Source organism: Rattus norvegicus, chromosome 16, assembly GCF_036323735.1.
Source record: "Rattus norvegicus strain BN/NHsdMcwi chromosome 16, GRCr8, whole genome shotgun sequence".
Lineage (NCBI taxonomy): Eukaryota > Metazoa > Chordata > Mammalia > Rodentia > Muridae > Rattus > Rattus norvegicus.
In genome coordinates, this window is record NC_086034.1 from 30,826,800 (window position 1) to 30,848,827 (window position 22,028).

The window sequence follows — 22,028 nt, forward strand, 5'->3', positions numbered from 1 at the left end:
TCTGAGTTTGATTATTTCCTGCCTTCTACTCCTCCTGGGTGTATTTGCTTCTTTTTGTTCTAGAGCTTTTAGGTGTGCTGTCAAGCTGCTGACATATGCTCTTTCCTGTTTCTTTCTGCAGGCACTCAGCGCTATGAGTTTTCCTCTTAGCACAGCTTTCATTGTGTCCCATAAGTTTGGATATGTTGTATCTTCATTTTCATTAAATTCTAAAAAGTTTTTAATTTCTTTCTTTATTTCTTCCTTGACCAGGTTATCATTGAGTAGAGCAGTGTTCAATTTCCACGTATATGTGGGCATTCTTCCCTTATTGTTATTGAAGACCAGTTTTAGGCCGTGGTGGTCTGATAGCACGCATGGGATTATTTCTATCTTTCTGTACCTGTTGAGGCCCGTTTTTTGACCAATTATATGGTCAATTTTGGAGAAAGTACCATGAGGAGCTGAGAAGAAGGTATATCCTTTTGCTTTAGGATAGAATGTTCTATAAATATCCGTTAAGTCCATTTGGCTCATGACTTCTCTTAGTCTGTCGACATCACTGTTTAATTTCTGTTTCCATGATCTGTCCATTGATGAGAGTGGGGTGTTGAAATCTCCCACTATTATTGTGTGAGGTGCAATGTGTGTTTTGAGCTTTTTCTTTTACGTATGTAGGTGCCCTTGTATTTGGGACATAGATATTTAGGATTGAGAGTTCATCTTGGTGGATTTTTCCTTTGATGAATATGAAGTGTCCTTCCTTATCTTTTTTGATGACTTTTAGTTGGAAATTGATTTTATTTGATATTAGAATGGCTACTCCAGCTTGCTTCTTCTGACCATTTGCTTGGAAAGTTGTTTTCCAGCCTTTCACTCTGAGGTAGTGTCTGTCTTTGTCTCTGAGGTGTGTTTCCTGTAGGCAGCAGAATGCAGGGTCCTCGTTGCGTATCCAGTTTGTTAATCTATGTCTTTTTATTGGGGAGTTGAGGCCATTGATATTGAGAGATATTAAGGAATAGTGATTATTGTTTCCCTTTATATTCATATTTGGATGTGAGGTTATGTTTGTGTGCTTTCATTCTCTTTGTTTTGTTGCCAAGACCATTAGTTTCTTGCTTCTTCTAGGGTATAGCTTGGCTCCTTATGTTGGGCTTTACCATTTATTATCCTTTGTAGTGCTGGATTTGTAGAAAGATATTGTGTAAATTTGGTTTTGTCATGGAATATCTTGGTTTCTCCATCAATGTTAATTGAGAGTTTTGCTGGATACAGTAACCTGGGCTGGCATTTGTGTTCTCTTAGGGTCTGTATGACATCAGTCCAGGATCTTCTGGCCTTCATAGTTTCTGGCGAGAAGTCTGGTGTGTTTCTGATAGGTCTCCCTTTATATGTTACTTGACCTTTTTCCCTTACTGCTTTTAATATTCTTTCTTTATTTTGTGCGTTTGGTGTTTTGACAATTATGTGACGGGAGGTGTTTCTTTTCTGGTCCAATCTATTTGGAGTTCTGTAGGCTTCTTGTATGTCTATGGGTATCTCTTTTTTTAGGTTAGGGAAGTTTTCTTCTATGATTTTGTTGAAGATATTTACTGGTCCTTTGAGCTGGGAGTCTTCACTCTCTTCTATGCCTATTATCCTTAGGTTTGATCTTCTCATTGAGTCCTGGATTTCCTGTATGTTTTGGACCAGTAGCTTTTTCCGCTTTACATTATCTTTGACAGTTGAGTCAGTGATTTCTATGGAATCTTCTGCTCCTGAGATTCTCTCTTCCATCTCTTGTATTCTGTTGGTGAAGCTTGTATCTACAGCTCCTTGTCTCTTCTTTTGTTTTTCTATATCCAGGGTTGTTTCCATGTGTTCTTTATTGATTGCTTCTATTTCCATTTTTAATTCCTTCAACTGTTTGATTGTGTTTTCCTGGAATTCTTTCAGGGATTTTTGTGTCTCCTCTCTATGGGCTTCTACTTGTTTATTTATGTTTTCCTGGAATTCTTTCAGGGATTTTTGCGATTCTTTCAGGCATTTTTGCGATTCCTCTCTGTAGGCTTCTACTTCTTCTCTAAGGGAGTTCTTCATGTCTTTCTTGAAGTCCTCCAGCATCATGGTCAAAAATGATTTTGGAACTAGATCTTGCTTTTCTGTTGTGTTTGGATATTCCATGTTTGTTTTGATGGGAGAATTGGGCTCCGATGGTGCCATGTAGTCTTGGTTTCTGTTGCTTGGGTTCCTGCGCTTGCCTCTCGCCATCAGATTATCTCTAGTTTTACTTTGTTCTGCTATTTCTGACAGTGGCTAGACTGTCCTATAAGCCTGTGTGTCAGGAGTGCTGTAGATCTGTTTTCCTCTCTTTCAGTCAGTTATGGGGACAGAGTGTTCTGCTTTCGGGCGTGTAGTTTTTCCTCTCTACAGGTCTTCAGCTGTTCCTGTGGGCCTGTGTCTTGAGTTCACCAGGCAGCTTTCTTGCAGCAGAAAATTTGGTCTTACCTGTGGTCCCGAGGCTCAGGTTCGCTCGTGGGGTGCTGCCCAGGGGCTCTCTGCAGTGGCAGCAACCAGGAAGACCTGTGCCGCCCCTTCCGGGAGCTTCAGAGCACCAGGGTTCCAGATGGTCTTTGGCTTTTTCCTCTGGCATCCGAGATGTGTGTGCAGGGAGCAGTCTCTTCTGGTTTCCCAGGCTTGTCTGCCTCTCTGAAGGTTTAGCTCTCCCTCCTAAGGGATTTGGGTGCAGAGAACTGTTTATCCGGTCTGTTTCTATCAGGTTCCAGCGGTGTCTCAGGCAGGGGTCCTGCCGCTCCTGGGCCCTCCCCCACGGGAGCCCAGAGGCCTTATACAGTTTCCTCTTGGGCCAGGGATGTGGGCAGGGGTGAGCAGTGTTGGTGGTCTATTCCGCTCTGCAGCCTCAGGAGTGCCCACCTGACCAGGCGGTTGGGTTTCTCTCTCACGGGGTCTGGGAGCAGAGAGCTGCTGCGGGCTGGGATCCTGCGGGTGTGGGACTTCCGGTAAACACAGAACGTGCCCGGTCCTAGAGAAATTCTGCTTCCGTGTGTCCCAAGCTCACCAGGCAGCTTTCTTGCAGCAGAAAATTTGGTCTTACCTGTCGTCCCGAGGCTCAGGTTCGCTTGTGGGGTGCTGCCCAGGGGCTCTCTGCAGCGGCAGCAACCAGGAAGACCTGTGCAGCCCCTTCCGGGAGCTTCAGAGCACCAGGGTTCCAGATGGTCTTTGGCTTTTTCCTCTGGCGTCCGAGATGTGTGTGCAGGGAGCAGTCTCTTCTGGTTTCCCAGGCTTGTCTGCCTCTCTGAAGGTTTAGCTCTCCCTCCCACGGGATTTGGGTGCAGAGAACTGTTTATCCGGTCTGTTTCTATCAGGTTCCAGCGTTGTCTCAGGCAGGGGTTCTGCCGCTCCTGGGCCCTCCCCCACGGGAGCCCAGAGGCCTTACACAGTTTCCTCTTGGGCCAGGGATGTGGGCAGGGGTGAGCAGTGTTGGTGGTCTATTCCGCTCTGCAGCCTCAGGAGTGCCCACCTGACCAGGCGGTTGGGTCTCTCTCTCACCGGGTCTGGGAGCAGAGAGCTGCTGCGGGCCGGGATCTGCCAGGAAAGAATTTTTAAAGATAAATGTATTTATGTGCTGCTTGGCATAATTTTTTGCTTGGTTTTTGTTTGGGGCTTTGATTTTGAGTATATTAGATTTGGTTTTGTTTATTTTCATGTTATTTGCCTTTGTTATTGTTTTTCATAATTTGCTAAGATACTGACTATGTTTTAGAGACCCTTTTGAGAAAAATGTACTTTTTGTGAATACAAAAGCAATTTCCAACTCTTAAAAAATATAACACAAATAAAACAAATGTATTTTATATAAGTGTGTTTTGTGTGTGTGTATGTGTGATTTTATATAAGTTTGTGTGTGTCTGTGTGTGCGTGTGTCTGTGTGTTATTTTTATATGAGTGTGTGTGTGTGTGTGTGTGTGTTATGTGTTGATTTACAGAGAAGTCTGCGGAAGGTTTGTGATCCTTGAGTTAGACTTACAGGCAATTGTGAGTTGCCTGACATGGATGCTGGAAACTAACATCTGGTTTGACTTTATTTTATAAATCGTAAGTACATATAAAAGTATGAGTAATTTTTTATGTTGTCATGAAACTCTTTCTAGAACTAGAGAGATGGTTTGGCAGCTAAGAACACATTGTGCTCTTGCAGAGGATTCAAGTTCAATCCCCAACACCCACATTTCCACCAAAAGCCCTCTGCACATCCAGTGTCTTCCACACCTCCTTCTGGCCTCTGTCATTGTGCACAGATGGTCATGTAGATACATGTAGGCAGACATTTGTCATAGAAATATAAAGCAAACATGTAAATCTTATATTATGTTTTTCCCATCTTAAGCAAGAAAATGTAATATACTTGATGTGAATTAAATACAAAAGTTGAGTTGTGACAGAATCAAAATAAATTGATAGAATAAAGAAACAACGTATTTGTGGATGTGAATCACAGACAGCATATTAGAATCTTCTTCTTGAGGAAATATTAATGATGTTAGTATTCATTTGTGCTTTCTTTATAGTTACTAGTATCTGTACACATCATATGTTTGACTTTATGGTCCTGAGTCTACTTTTATGAAGGTAAAATATGACTTAAATGTCGCATAGAGTGTTCTCACGTAAATCACAGAATTTTTTTTATCAATTTTAACTACACAACTATTTATGGAAACAGAAATTTCTGAGTTCCTTTATTGAAGATTTCACAATATTAGTTCTAGTAATGTAGACACATGCTTTCTTTCCTCCTTCTCCTCAGTATCTATCCTTGCAAATGTACTAGTAACTACCATCCACGAATGAACAACAGGACCATTCCCCAGTCTCTGCTTCATCTTTGTCCCTAAATGCCTTGTAGAGAGGAAAGATTTTGGGTCAAAAGCTTTGTAGGTGGATTGGTGTCCTGTGTGATTGCTGCAGGCAGCCACTTCAGATTCCACATCCTCATTGCTAAGAGTCTCAGCTAAAGTCACCCTAAACACTCCTGGGAGCCTCCCTGATCCCATGTCTGTGGCAAGTCCTAGAGATGCCCTCCACACTCCACCCCACCAGCTCACAATTTCCATTTATTCTTCTACCCCTCTGGCCCTCTCTCCTCTCTCTTGCCTGTGAAGGAATATGAAGAGAATGGAGAATGGCATTAGTTGTCTTTCTATGTTACTCTCTACCTGATTTTATAAGATAGGTTTCCTTATGGAACTTAATGTTTCTTGTTTGTGGTGGAATGGGCAGCCAATATGATTCTAGTATCCCCTTTTCTCTACTTCCAAGACTGGAGTATGTCCAAGTTCTTTTTTGTGTTGGGTATTTGAACTCAAATACTTGTACTGTGTTTGTGTATCCATCACTCTTACCCCGTGAATCATAGCTTCCATTCTTGAATGCTAAGTGAATATTTCTCAGTCCAGTGAGAATTTCTTAGTTACTTTTCATGCTTATCTAATCATACACCTGACAAGAAACTTAAAAGGAGAAATACGTTTTGTTTCATAATTTAAAAGGACCCAGGTTGTTTGTTCCCAGGCTCTTGAGGATCATATTAAACAGTGAAAATGTTTTGGATAACAACTAATCATATAAATGTAGAGAAGGACTCAATAAGGGCAGTGGCATCACTCTGTGGATTTCTTGTCCTTTTTATTTCATTCTATACAGACCCACAACCCCTAGGGGTCACATCACTCACATTCATGGTAATTATTTTTAGCCTTGCATAAATCACTTTATAAAGATGCTCAGAGTGGGACCCATGGCTGCAGCTACATTTGTAGCAGAGGATGGCATTGTCTGGCCTCAATAGGAAGAGAAGCCTTTGGTCTAATGAAGACTTGATTCCCCAGTGTAGGGGATTGCCGGAGAGTTTGGATGGGAGTACATAGGTGGGAAGGGGAGTATAGTCATGGAAGCAGGGGGAGAGGGCCTGGGAGAGAGGGGGAGCTGGGAGAGGGGATAACATATTAAATGTAAATACATAAACCATCCAATAAAAATCAGTTTCTTTAAAAAAAGAGAGATCCTCTTTTTGATATTACTAGAAGTGTTTTAATATCCTATGTGATTCCGAATCGAGTCAATTTGACCATGGAGAATATCTGTCACAGGTAATACAGGGTGTGCAGAAAATCTAAGACTGTTAATCTCAGACTAACCTGAATCAAAGTATATGATAAAAGCAGTAAGTTGTATTATTAACATGCATTATATAACATATTATATAAATATTCTGAAAAGTACATAGGAAGAAAGAATTTCCAAGGAATATAAGAATTAATGAAGAATTAAAAAGGAGTCATAATGCAAGTTATAAGGAAATCAGATCTACTACCTAAACATTAGTGTTATGTTTTTATTTGAAGGTTTATTTTCAAAATCAAATTTTCTAAAAGAGTTACTAGGCAATTTTTTAATAAAATGAACCAAATTAGATAAAAGGCAACTAAACGTTATAAATTATAATTATAATGTTCAAGGTTGTCAAAATCATATTTAAAATTTTCTCATTTATACGCTGATAAATAATTATGAAATCAATCGAAATTACATTTATTTTTGTCTTGGATTCTAAAAATGTCTCCATTAGGGAAGGAAGATGTATTCTAGCGTGACTAAATGTTCTCACAGAGGTAGATGCCACTCAGTGAGCTCATCAGTCTAAAGCAGGAAACATTATTTTCAAAATGGTTTGTCAGTAAGTAACTGACAGAATCAAAGAGTCAACAGACATTGAAAAAGTAGAAAGCATGACGTTAATGAGTCACTTTGTCTGAACTCAGGAGTCTTGTAGCATTTGTCTACTCAGAGACTTATAGCTAACATATATTTGGTCAGGAGAAGAGGGGATAAGGACAGGGGGTAAATAAACTTTAAGACATACTCTAGCTAAGATAAAAGTGGGTCTATTTTGTGGTTGTTTCTATCAACTATTGCAATGTATAGGCTGTATTTCTTAGGGCCAAAGACAATTGCATCATGATGGGTATAAGCCTACTTGCTTGTTTTCAAATAGAGACCCCAACCTCAACTGTAGCATACAAAAAGCCAAGAAACAAACAAACAAACAAAAACCCCACAAAAATTCTATAGACAATGATTAGACAGAGAAAAATAGTTAAAGAAACTCATTATCAGCAAACTTATCAGCAAATTGTCATTAGTTTCCCAATTTACTTTTACTTTTTGAGAGAACTATGTTGAATGCTTTGATCCAGCATTTTCATTCAAATGCAAATATCTCATAGTATAAGCATCAAGAATAAATGATCTATAAATAGAGTCTGTGCAAACAATGTATGTCTTAAGGAAAAAATATCAAAAAGCAATTCTTCATAGTTTGTCGAAGTTAATAGCTGCTATTCAGGTAGCGGATCCTAATAATCCTTATGGCAGATTACTAGACTTGGTGGAGGTAGTATATGATAAATGACATTATAGAACTAACCTTTACCATAGAGCAAAGCTCTTTCAATTGTATATTTTAATTATACCAATAAGAACTGAGCTTTAATTCTCTTAACACTAAGTTTTATCATACTTTATAGGGTTTATTTTTTGAAACGTGGAGCCTAAGCTGGCCTCAAACTTGCTGTGTCAGGAAATGACTTTGAGCTCCATATGCAAGGACCACAGTGTAAGAAGCACTGCCAGCTGGGATACAATATGCTTTGGGGAATGGGCTGGATCTTCTTTTTTATTTCCTTGTGATTATTTATTGATGAGACAGGGTCTTGGAACTTTTTATGCAGTTCAAGCTGGCCTCAAACTCATAGAGATCCTCCTACTTCTGCCTCCAGAGAGTGAGGATTAAAGATATTCCTCACTATGCCCAGTGGTAGATTTCTTTTTTATTTATTTATTTATTTATTTATTTATTTATTTATTTGGTTCTTTTTTTTCGGAGCTGGGGACCGAACCCAGGGCCTTGTGCTTCCTAGGTAAGCGCTCTACCACTGAGCTAAATCCCCAGCCCCGGTAGATTTCTTAAAATGACTAAATTTATGTGAAAAGGTAAGATCTGTAAATTTTGAAGTAGGATTTTTCAGAAGTAGAATTGGGGGAGTGGGTTCCACTTTCAAATAATACATCTGTCAGTATTCTAGTTCTGTGATTCACATCATCTGAGACTCCCACTTTCCACTGCCTAGCTGCCATGGAATAACCTTTAAACATATTTTTTCAATTAGTCTAATGACTCATCTACATGAAATTGTTTTTCTGAATTTTTTTTCAAAAATATCTCTGCTTTGCACAGAGAACTGCTAGTTGGTGATCATTATGTTCGTTATTTCATTTAGATGATTTGACAATGAATAGTGCATTTCTTTTCTGAAACTTTTCCCCACAGGAACTTGGCCTTTGAAAGATTTTTACTTATTTTATCTTTAAAGGATTAAATTTACAAAATAAAACAAGAATATAAAGTTTTATTGTGACATATGCATGCTTATTGGAAACTCATTACCCATTATCCTTTGTTACTCATCCCCAGGATGATTCAGCCTCTCATCCCTCAACTAGTTCCTCTATTCCTTTATATATCCTGGATGAGAGAAAAATATAAATGCATCTGTCCACCTGTCATTGTGCTTCTTGTACATTCTGTATTTGAATAATACAGTGTGGTTTATTTCACTTCAGGCTTGGTCAACCATTTCATTCATTTCCCTTTAAGATATTTTTATTTACTGTGGAATAAAGTCTTATATATACAGGACAGATTTTTCTGTACCTCTTCATCTGTTTCTGAATATCTAGATTGTTCTGCATCTTGGAGATTGTGAATTCATATAGTATATTCTCTGTAGGTATTTACAACTATCCCTCTCATTCTCAAGTATGCTCACAATTTTAACAGTGGATAAAATTTTCAAGCATTGCTTCAATTAAAATGAAAAGAGTTTATAGCTGAAACCCCTTTTTATCTTCTCTAAGCTATTATACATTCAGAAGGTCATAAAATCTATAAGATAACTTATTAGTTACAAATAATATATTGACTGTATCAGCTATTGCTCTAAGCAATTAATTTCTCTAGTAGGTTAAGTTCATTGTACACTTTAAAAGTTGAGTATCTATTATTACTTTTTTGCCTTTCAGACACTTGGAAGATTAATGGAGGTTCTATAATCTACTTAGAAATCATTCTCAGACCGTATGACTAAATGCCATATGAAATATTGAAAGAGATGAAATATCATCCCTTTACAGAATGATATCTACTTCAAAAAAGAAATTATTTTAATATAATATATAACTTACTTTATAAGCATTTGAATGAACTGTTTAATCATTCATGTTTCAGTGGTAAATACTTATGAAAGATACATATCAAACCATAGCATTTTTAAATATATCACTTGTAGAATTTGAATGCCTATGTATTAAAAATAAGAACATCATTAAGTTTTCAGGCAAATGGATGGAACTAGAAAAGATCATCTCAGTGAGGCAATACAGACCCAAAAGCACATGCATTGTATATTCGTACTTATAAGTGCATATTAGCCATAAAGTACAGGATACCCAACTACAATCCACAGGTTCAAAGAAGCGAAATAACAAGGAGGGCCCAAGGGAGGATGTTTTAATCTTACTTATAAGGATAAATAAAATAGTCATAGGAGATTGTTGGAGGGAGAAGACTGTGTGAGAGTAGGGATGGACAGGGAAATAAGGAGTGTGATCAGGTATAAGGAGAGCCAGGGAGAGAGCTGAAAGAGTAAACAGGAAATGGGGGAGGGGCATCTCCAGGACTTACCTTACATCTGGGATAAGGAAGACTCCAGGGAGTTTATGAGGATGACTTTAGCTGAAACTCCTAGCAATGGGGACATGGAGCATGAGGTGGCCCCCTCCTATACCGAGGCAGGACTACTAGTGGAAGGATAAGGACACCAACACCTCCACAAAACTTTCAGCCCAAAATTTATTCTGCCTACAAGAAATACAGGGGAAAAATAGAGAACAGAGAGAGAGAGAGAGAGAGAGAGAGAGAGAGAGAGAGAGAGAGAGAGAGAGAGGGTCTGGCCAATGAATGGCTGGCCCAATTTGAGACCCATCCTATGGGCAAGAACCAATCCCTGACACTACTAATGATACTCTGTTATGCTTGCAGGCAGAGCCTAGCATAACAGTCCTCTGAGAGGTTCCACCAAGAGGATGACTGAAATAGGTGAAAAGAGAGAACTCAGAGAGTCTTATGTAAGAGTTGAGTTAAGGATTGAGGAACCTGAAGGGGATAGGAGCTTCACAAGAAGACCAACAGAGTCAACTAATTTGGACCCTTGGGGGCTCCCAGAGACTGAACCACCTACCAGGGAACACACATGGGCTGGAATTAGGTTCCTTGCACATATGTAGCATATGTCAAGCTTGGTCTTTCTGCAGGTCCCACAACAACTGGAGCAGGGGCCCTTCCTGACTCTATTGCTGTATTGTGGATCCTATTTCCATAACTGGTCTGCCCTGTCTGGCATCAGTGGGAGAGGACATGCCTAATATTGCAGTGACTTCATGTGCCATGTGAGTTGGTACCTGGAGGGGTGGTTCCCCTTCTCAGAGAAGGGGAGGGGTGTGGGGGAGGACCTGTGTGACAGGGGTACTAGGGGCTGTGATTGAGTTAAAAAGTGAATAAATAAATAAATTAATGGAAAAAGAGATCATCCCTATTTACATAGATGTATCATGATTCAACTCAAATTTCTTCAATAATTTTTCACTTGTGATCCTTTGTAGAGAAATTTTACAAGTTCTTCTATATTGCAGAGTATAGAATATAACTATGAGTCAATTATTTAATTATGATTCATATAGAAATTTATCATAGACCTATTACTCTTTATAAATACAATATTGCTTAATAAATATGAATGTATATTTACATACTAATGAGACAGATGCACCTGTTTATTTTCACATGGAGATTTAAATTCAGCTAAATATCTGATGAATCAGGACCATTCTTGGGTATCTATCAGGACAGTTTTATTTTATAATTATCAACATATTCAATAGTCAAAAACAAATTATTGTCCAAAAGAATATTTCTTTGAATGAAAATAAACAATGGCAGGAGCACCGTTAAGGCTTTTACATAAATTGTTGGTAATTTCACATTAGTTTGAAGTTAGAATTTATTGAACATTTTCTTTATAAACTTCAATAACTCTCACAAAGATTTTTAAGGTCAAACATTATATGACAATCCAACTGAAAGAGAAACTATCTGCAATGGTATGTTGTATTCTATAGGGAGGAATGATAGAAGTATGTTTTTCCATAATGAATTTGTTATATTTCTATAGGAGCAGAGAAGTGTATGTTGTGATGTTTTTCGCAGTGTACTATTGGGTAGTCTGTAACTCAAGCCAAGTTCTTCCAGGCAACATGCCTCTTCATTGGCATTCTGTTGTGTAATGGCATACACAGTGAAATGTGCATGCTTTGTGCTTAGGCTGTACTAACGTTGGTATATAGCATGGAAAAGCTCTGTTAAATCAACCCAAATTCATTACATTTTTATTTCAGATTAATTCATGGTCATTGCACATCAGGAATCTTTTACTGTTGCCATCGTTTTGCAAACACTACGTCATGTAGTGCCCTGTGGAGATTGGGGCTACAGTCTTAGAAGCTAGAACTTAACTCTCCTCATTATCAGAAGTGAATTCACATCAGCAGTGTATGAAGAGAAAACACACCCTAAACCTTTCGTGGTAGAACTGTGATTTCCTATTCGACATATTTGATTTTAAAAATATAACTCTCCTAACTTATCTCAACTAACATAATGCTTATCTTTGACTTTGAAGGTTTGATTGTAGAAACTATTCTCTTAGAAAATTCTGCTACCCTGTCACATAGAGCCAGTACACCCACTTATCAGAGAAATTTCCTGCATTCCACCAGTTCAACATTCTCTAGGATGAAATACATACATACATACATACATACATACATACATACATACATACATACATCTTTCAAAGTATAATCCATGAGAAGCTTAATCACCTCTTCTGCAAGCACCTAGAGACTACCACAGGTGTGAGAAGTGGTTTAGTTTTAGTTGTTTTCTTTTTAAATTTATGTATTAAACAAATGTTTATTATAAGTAAAGAAAAAACTATCTTTTCTTTTAATTCCTTCCTCCTTTTCTTGCCTTTTGTTTCTTTGTCTTGTTTGTGTCCTGGGGATTGTACACAGGGCCTTGCACATGTTGGGAAAACACTGTCCTACTGAGTTAACATGATTAAGTCTCAATCACTCAACTTGATAGACTCTTCCTTATTACCTAGGGATGTTTTGGCACTGGTAATCTTCATTCTTCAGCTTCCAAAGCACCTGTGTTTACTCTCAACGTCTGACAAATCCCTGCATTAATATCTTCATATCTAAAACATAAGCAGTTTGACATCAATGCATTCAGTTTGAAGATGTTAAGCTGCATCTGCCACAGTTATTTCACCACTATTATAAAACTGTGTGCACAAAGCTCTATTATCCCTCCAAGAGACTCTAAAGAAATTCCTGTTTTATATTACCTTTTAAAAAATAAAAGGACACAAATTTAGATGAATAGAAATTAACATTAGGCAGAGAACATGGTAGCTGCACACTCCAAGGGCTTCAAAACCCAAGGGAATAAATACATAATTAATAATAATAAATAATAATATTAATACAATGTGATTAAATGGATATTTTCTTTTGGAAAGGCATTGGCATTTGAGAAAATTTTGTTAGGTTTATATGGACTAATTAATGATGTTAACTTATGATACATTGCTATATTCTGTCTCAAGAATTTGTTCATGTGGGTTGGGGATTTAGCTCAGTGGTAGAGCGCTTGCCTAGCAAGCACAAGGCCCTGGGTTTGGTCCCCAGCTCCGAAAAAAAAAAAGAACTGGTTCATGTTTTAAAATGCTAATATGGTTTCATAATACATGTTATTTAAATTAGGAATCAAAGATCCTGGTTAATGCAGTGTGGATAGTGAGAGAACATTTTGACAGCTTTCCTGTCTCACATGGTCCATGGTTTGCACACCAATTCAACTTATCTACAGGCTCCAGCTATAAACTCTTTGACTTCCTGTAGCAACTTCCTCCTGAGAAAAATCAAAGAGCTTAGAATGATTGGATAATTAATATGTATAGTGTGCTAAAACTATCAAGGCTTCCAGAAAATCATTAGTAGCTATTTATAACTGTGCTTTAGTGAAATGCAAAATTAGCTTATCCATCAGGAGAACCCTTACTTCAACAGTTATTCCAACCTGAAAATATATAGGGCAGATCCTTTGAAACCTCTGAAAGTGATGTCAATCCAAATGAGAATTTTAAAAATAGGTCAGTGTGTAATTTTGCTGATATTTTCAGCTCTTTCAACTTAACACCTAAAAGAATTGCATTGATTTAACCAGTTATGAGCTCAAATGTTTATTGCAACTGTACCATATAAGCATACTGACAATATTGATAAGCAGATTGAAATGATTTCTTACATGATATCTTAAGAGAAAATGGGGATCCAGAAGTAACACTGTGCTTGCAAAAGCAGGTTTCTTTGTTCATTGGTTTGTTTAACTTTAAATGTTACAAATGGTATCAATTCAAGAAACAAGAATTGGGCTTTCAATAGAGAAATACACTCAGTCTCTGCTTACAAACTATTCTACTCTGAACTTAACCTTGCAAACACATGAGATAGAGAAAATTAATGTAAAACAAAATAAAAAGAGGAAATTATTGTGATGTATATCTGTAATTTCAATAGAGAAGAAACAGGCAAGGGAATAAGTTCAAATATAAATTATATATACTACAGACACATTATAGTTATATGTATAATGTAGATGGAGGATATATAAACACATATTGCATATTATTTGAATTAAGAATTATATATATGGTTAATTACATATAGATTATATATAACATTTCCATCCTACTTCTTTAAACCTTTTTTAAAAAAAGATTTATTTACTTTATTTATATGAGTACACTCTAACTATCTTCAGACACACCAGAAGAAGTCATTGAATTCCATTACAAATGGTTGTGAGGCACCATGTGGTTGCGGGGAATTGAACTCAGGACCTCTGGAGGAGCGGTCTGCAGTTTTAACTACTGAGCCATCTCTCTGGCTCTTCAGTCCTATGTCTTACAATGATACTGCCATTATCTGAACAATGCTGAAACAGAGGAACATTAAGAAGCAGCCTTCGATAAGGCAAAAGTGGTCTCCTGCTCAAGGCTGTCACATACAATGGAGCTCTTTTGAATTTTCCACGCTGAGGAAAAGAGATATATCCTGATGTTCCAAAAATGAAAAATATATATATATTACCAATACGTATCTCCTCCTTTCATTCCATCAGCATGTCAACTGTCACACATTCTTGTCTTTCTTTTCTCTTCCTGGATTAGAAGCACATTCCTGGGTACTGGAGAAACAAACTGCACAGTTAGGTGTAAATATTTCAAGTCTTTGTGAAACATCAAAGACTTTGAGAATGAACTCTCAGAGCCTCTTGAGAGAATTCAGTGCTAGTATTCAAGGGAATATGGAGAAGCAAATAGTTTTCAGAGAAAGTACCTGAGTTGGGTTAAAAAATCATCTACAAATTTGAGGAAGTCATCTACTCAACTCACATAGTATTAAAAAAAAAGTATGTTCCCATAAGAATGAACATGCCTCCTGATTCCTAAACAGCAGTACACAGAAGGAATTTTTCTTAGTAGTAGGAGAAATTAAATCCTAAATATCCTACTACTACTGCTTCAGAAATCTTGAAGGACACATGTTCCACAATGTTCATAGCAGTCTTATTTATAATAGCCAGAAACTGGAAAGAACCCAGATGTCCCTCAACAGAGGAAGGGATACAGAAAATGGCATACATGAATACAAGGGGTTACTACTCAGCTATGAAAACCAATGACTACATGAAATTCTTGGGCAAATGGATGGGGCTACTGGGTGAGGTAACCCAATCACAAAAGAACTCACATGATATACACTCATTGATAAGTGAATATTCGTCCAGAAGTTCAGAATACCCAAGATACCATTCAGAGACCACATGAAGCTCAAGAAGAAGGAAAACTGAAAGTGTGGATGCTTCAGTCTTTCTTAGAAGAGGGAACAAAATATTCACAGGAAGAAATATGGAGACAAATTGTGGAACAGAGACTGAAGGAAAGGTCATTCAGAGACTGCACTACCTGGGGATCCAGCCCATATACATCCAACAAACCCAGACAATATTGTGGATGACAAGAAGTGCATGCTGAAAGGAGCATGGTATAGCTGTCTCCTGAGAGGCTTTACAGAGGAGGATGCTCACAGCCAACCATTGGACTGAGAACGGGGTCCCCAAAAGAGGAGTTAGAGAAAGGACTGAAGGAGCCGAAGGGGTTTGCAACCCCATAGGAAAAAAAATTAACCAACTACACCTCGCAGAGCTCCTAGGGACTAAACCACCAACCAAAGAGTATACATGGAGTCATGGCTTCAGCAGCAAATGTAGCAGAGGATGGTATTGTGGGGCAAATATGGGAGGAGAGGGCCTTGATCCTGTCAAGGGTCAATGCCCCATTGTAGGAGAACACCAAGGCAGGAGGCAGGAGGGAGTGGACTGGTGGGTGGATGGGGGAGCACCCTCATAGAAGCAGGTTGGGGGGGGATGGGATAAGGGGTTTCTTGAGGGGAAACTGGGAAAGGGGATTACATTTGAAATGTAAATAAAGAAAATATCCAATAAAAGAAAAGAAAAGAGAAAAGAAATCTTGATGAACTGGACAGAGAGCTTAAAGGCTTTGAGTACTTTTTTTTGCATCCATAGTAACCAGTTTGGTCCCCAGAATCAGAGCTATGCAGCTTGCAAGAGCCACACCCAATTCCTGTAGATCTGATACCCTCTTCTGTACTCTATAGGCACCAGTCACACACATGGTGCAAACATGTAAATTCAGATGAAACACATACGTAGAATAAATGTAAATCTATTTTTTTTTAAAAAAGGAAACCTTAAGGAAGAATCAAGATTAAATTGTTTCCCAACTAATTAAGAATATTTTACAAATAAAAATATTCTGGCACTTTTAATTTTTATTTATTTATTTAATTAATTAATTATTTATTTATTTATTTTGGTGAGGTATGCTGCTGGTCAAGAGAAGTCATGTGTGAAGAGGGCATCAGTGAAGGAACGGCCATTCAGAGCCTGCCCCACAATGGTCCATATATATCCACCAAAACTAGGTAAGATTGATGAAGCTAGAAATGCATGCTGAATGGGACCAGATATAGATCTCTCCTGAGAGACACATCCAAAGCATGTCCAACACAGAGGTCAATGCTAGCAGCAAACCACTGAACTGAGAACAGAATCCCCTTTCGGGGAATTAGAGAAGGATTGAAAGAGCAGAAGAGGTTTTGTAACCTCCTAAGAATAACAATGCCAACCAACCAGATCTTCCAGGGACTAAACCATACCCAAAGACTATACGTGCACTGACCCAGGGCTCCAAATGCATATGTAGCAGAGAATAGCCTTGTTGGGGCACCAGTGAAAGGAGAAGCCCTTGGTCCTGCCACAGTTGGACCCCCAGTGCAGGGGAATGTGGGGGGGGTAAGGAGGATGGGGGAACACCCTGCATGGGGGAGGGGGGAGGGGAGGGGGGCTTATGGACAGGAAACCAGGAAAGGGAATACCATTTGAATATAAATAAAGAAACATATCTAATAAAAAAAAGAAAAAAGAAAACTGGAAGTAAGGAAGATGAGATGAGAAAAATATATAGCCCAGGTTGGCCTTGAACTTGTGGTCCTTCATTTTCTACAAATCCTACCGGTGTGTGCAACTCTAACCTGCAACAAATTTCACTCCAAAACATCTTTAATCCAGGAAAATTCCCAGACAAAATTTAATATAAGCATAATCAAAATAGTGAAACTAAGCAATCCTGTGGAAGAGATAAAAAGTTACGGAAGACAGAATTAGCAAATAAATATATAACAATGATTGAACTGACATGCTATAAGCTTAAAGCTAGAAGAGAGAGTAAGCATGCATGTGGTAGAGATTTAAAAGACATGAGAAGCTAAAATCAGAAGATGAAATGATGGAATTTAAGGGTGTGTGTGGAAACACACGCCATGGAATTAAATAGCATTGAGGTATTGAGAAAAATAAAAGTTGAATGATCTTGAATGTTACCAATGGGAAGTTCAAAATTGGACAGGGAATTTACTCAAAGGAAAATGAAATACAGTTAATTGATAAGAAGCTGTGGCTTCAGCACTATACACTATAAATATCATTGAGAAAAGATACATGAATCCTAACCAATTCAGTTACAAGTAAAAATTAGAAATAAAGTTAAAGTTGCCCAAGATAAAGGTTGAATTGCATCTAAAGCAATGCCATCTAACACTCAGACTTAAAAATAAATTCCACATATTCTACATATTCTACATATGACTGAATTGTAAATTTCTGTCAAAAGGTTACAATTATCAAGCTGGCAAAAGAGGGATGTTTGTACTACATGACTTAAGAGTTGACCAGCAAGGAGCTATACAAAGCAGCAATTTAATTCATTAAATTTTGTGTTTTCTAAATCATTAACAGAACAAATGGACCCACATTAGCAAGGAGGGAGCTGACACAAAGAACATCAACCACATTTATTTAATTGACAGTTGGAGACACTCCACTCACAGCAGAGAACATAATTGCCTTTCAAGGGCCCAGAAAACTTTCTCTATTAAAACAAAAAAGTCTCAACAAATTTAAATACATTCCAGGTAACTAACATATCCATCATGAAACCATATGAAACAAAACATTGTGTGTGTGTGTCTGTGTGTGTGTGTGTCTGTGTGTGAGTAGTAGTAGTAGTAGTAGTAGTAGTAGTAGTAGTAGTAATAGTGTAAAGACTTCTATCATATATGTCATATTTATACACACATATGTATATATATATACTGTATTTAAGACATATTTTGATTTCAAAATATAGGGAAATTATGAAATGGGAAGTACAGTACAGGTTAGACATGAGGTCACAGATACTACAGATCAGTATTTTTCCTCATTGTGAGTGTTCATTGTACATGGTACCTTATTATATAATGACATTTTCAGAAAAGTGTTCATTGTCCATTCAGGATCTTTGCTCTATACTCTCCTCTCCATTTTCTCACTTCTTGCTTGCCAGACAGTTTTGTATCTACTATAACTTGGAACCAGAAATGAAAACACATTTTATTTTTTTCTGGCTTGCTTGAAGCTCAGTAGCCAAGTGTTGTCCAACATAATCAAGACATATCTCAAGATGGAGTGATGGCTCAGTGGTTAAGAAAAGTGACTGCAAAACACCAATGGCTTATGCTCTAAGATCAAGAATTGACAAATGGGATCTCATAAAACTGCAAAGCAAAGGACAAAGGCAAAGGACTCTGTTGTTAGGACAAAATGGCAACCAACAGATTGGGAAAAGATCTTTACCAATCCTACAACTGATAGAGGGCCTATATCCAAAATATACAAAGAACTCAAGAAGTTAGACCGCAGGGAGACATAACCCTATTAAAAAGTGGGGTTCAAAGCTAAACAAAGAATTCATAGCTGAGGAATGCCGAATGGCTGAGAAACACCTAAAGAAATGTTCAACATCTTTAGTCATAAGGGAAATGCAAATAGAAACAACCCTGAGATTTCACCTCATACCAGTGAGAATGGCTAAGATCAAAAACTCAGGTAACAGCAAATGCTGGTGAGGATGTGGAGAAAGAGGAACACTCCCCCATTGCTGGTGGGATTGCAAACTGGTACAACCATTCTGGAAATCAATCTGGAGGTTCCTCAGAAAATTGGACATTGAACTACCTTAGGACCCAGCTATACCTCTCTTGGGCATACACCCAAAAGATGTCCCAACATGTAACAAAGATACATGCTCAACTATGTTCATAGCAGCCTTATTTATAATAGCCAGAAGCTGGAAAGAACCCAGATGCCCTTCAACAGAGGAATGGATACAGAAAATGTGGTACATCTACACAATGGAATATTACTCAGCTATCACAAACAATGCCTTTATGAAATTCATAGACAAATGGATGGAACTGGAAAATATCATCGTGAGTGGGGTAACCCAATCACAGAAAAACACACATGGTATGCACTCATTGATAAGTGGATATTATTCCAAATGCTTAAATTACCCTAGATGCACAGAACACATGAAACTCAAGAAGGATGACCAAAATGCAAATGCTTCACTCCTTCTTTAAAAGGGGAACAAGAATACTCTTGGGAGGCAAGAATAGGGAGGCAAAGTTTAGAACAGAGACTGAAGGAACACCCATTCAGAGCCTGCCCCACATGTGGCCCATACATATACAGCCACCCAATTAGACAAGATGGATGAAGCAAAGGAGTGCAGACCGACAGGAGCCGGATGTAGATCGCTCCTGAGAGACACAGCCAGAATACAGCAAATATATAGGCGAATGCCAGCAGCAAACCACTGAACTGAGAATGGGACCCCTGTTGAAGGAATCTTAGAAAGGACTGAAAGAGCTTGAATGGGCTCGAGACCCCATATGGACAACAATGCCAACCAACCAGGGCTTCCAGGGACTAAGCCACTACCCAAAGTCTATATACATGGACTGACCCTGGGCTCCAACCGCATAGGTAGCAATGAATAGCCTAGTAAGAGCACCAGTGGAAGGGGAAGCGCTTGGTCCTGCCAAGACTGAACCCCCAGTGAAAGTGATTGTTAGGGGGAGGGTGATAATGGGGGGAGGATGGGGAGGGGAACACCCATATAGAAGGGGAGGGGGCGGGGTTAGGGGGATGTTGGCCTGGGAACCGGGAAAGGGAATAACAATTGAAATGTAAATAAGAAATACCTAATTTAATAAAGATGAAAGAGAGAGAGAGAGAGAGAGAGAGAGAGAGAGAGAGAGAGAGAGAGAGAGAGAGAACTGACTGCTCTTCCAGAGGTACTGAGTTAAAATCCCAGCAACCACATTGTGGCTTACAGACATCTGTAATAAAATCTGATGCTCTCTTCTGGTGTGTCTGAAGACAGCTACAGTGTACTTATAATAAATAAATAAATAAATCTTTACAAAACAAAAACACTCATTCTCACAATATTTCTAAAAAAAAACCAAACAAAACAAAAAACAAGGCAAAAAAGACACATCCCTCCCCCCTTCACACACACACATACACACACACATTGAGAGAGCTTACATTAATCATGTATATACCATATTCTGTGAAAATGAAAAACATTTATGTTTCTTACTATGTACAGCACTAAGTGAAAAGAGGAGGGAATCTATGACACACTTCAGATGTTTCATACTGGAGCTAGAATAGATTAAAGAATAATTAGATTTATATAAAATGATTAAAATGGTAACAGAAAGCCAATATAATTAAGCAGTTAATGTCTATAATAAGATGCATTTAAGTAATACTTATTACTTCGGGAGTACATGGAAAATATTCAAATACGTTAGACTAGTTAACTTTTATTAAACTATTTAATGAAACATTGACAACATTCTGAAATGGCATGAAATATTAATGTCCAAAGAGAAATCTACAAAGACAGCTCTTAATACAAGTATGTAATAAAAATCATAGCTGTAGAAAAACACACATATAGCTTGGCATATTCTAATATAATATCTGTAAATGTTTATTTAAAAACTCATATTGATTGAGTAAGGTATGACAGAGAAGTTTTTCAAATCATGTGTAGTAAATGTTTCTCCATATCCTCTAAATGTTATTCTACAGAACAGTATGCATTCTGAAATTGAATATACAAAGACAAAAGCAATATTGTCATATCGTATGCAGGATGAAAAATTAAACTTGATTTCCATCTTAAAAAGATACAAAGCTTTTTCCTAAAATCATTGTAAATTAGATGCTACTTTTGTTGTGTTTTAGGAAATTCAGTTAAAACTATAATGACCCCGCTGGGAGTTTCCATAACAAAAAATAATTCAACCAAAAGGAATGCAAATGACCAAACAGTTCCAGGTGGTCATTCATCATATCTACACTTCTGACAAAAACTTCCAGTCGACAAGACTGTTTTATTTTTAAAGTATGCATTAGGTCTCTCTTATTTGTGTTTTCAATGAACACCCTTGATTTATTTTGCTCCTTGCAAAAATAAAATTTTATCAGACTCAAAATGTTTCAATGCTGAAGTTTTCATTAGACTTAGGGAGAAGAAGAGGCCCTTACAGTTATTATTATATTTACATCAAACTGTGACAGGATCAAATTTTGCAATAGTGAGTTTTCTAATGATGAATATTGTGACATGCAAAATCGACCCTGTTCTCAAGGTCAATTCAGCTATTGCTGTCAGCCTTTGTGATTTACTTCCCTTACAGCTATGGCCACATTAACTCAAATAATTTGCTTTTCGTAGCCTGAAGATACAAGGTAAGAGGAATGAATTATCAACCATTGTGGCTGTGGACAATGATTGTCAAAAGGGATGTATATCACCAGCAACAACCCTACACACGTCATTCTGAACATGCTGGAAAGTTATGATATAGTTTTCTTCCAGACGATTTTTGAAGATTTTACAGAAAAAATATGTTGGACAGGTTGTATGACATTTAAATAGTCTCTTATAAATGTTATGCCCAACACTGAAATTTTCACATATAATGATATGCATTGGACTCAACCAGAATTTGTAAGAGTTTTGTTTAAAATTTGTAGTGCTGCATTCTAATATCTAATGTGAAATTTTTAATAAAGAGGAATAGAATCAGATATATGATCATGGCCACATTTGTATTCTTTTAATTTTTGGTTTTTGTTTTGTTTTTCAGTTGTTACATGTGGCTTTGGAATTCATGATGGGGGAGTACATGTAAATGCAGTTACCACAAGGGCTAGATTAGAGCATCAGATCCCCAGCCGGAATTGTAGATGGTTT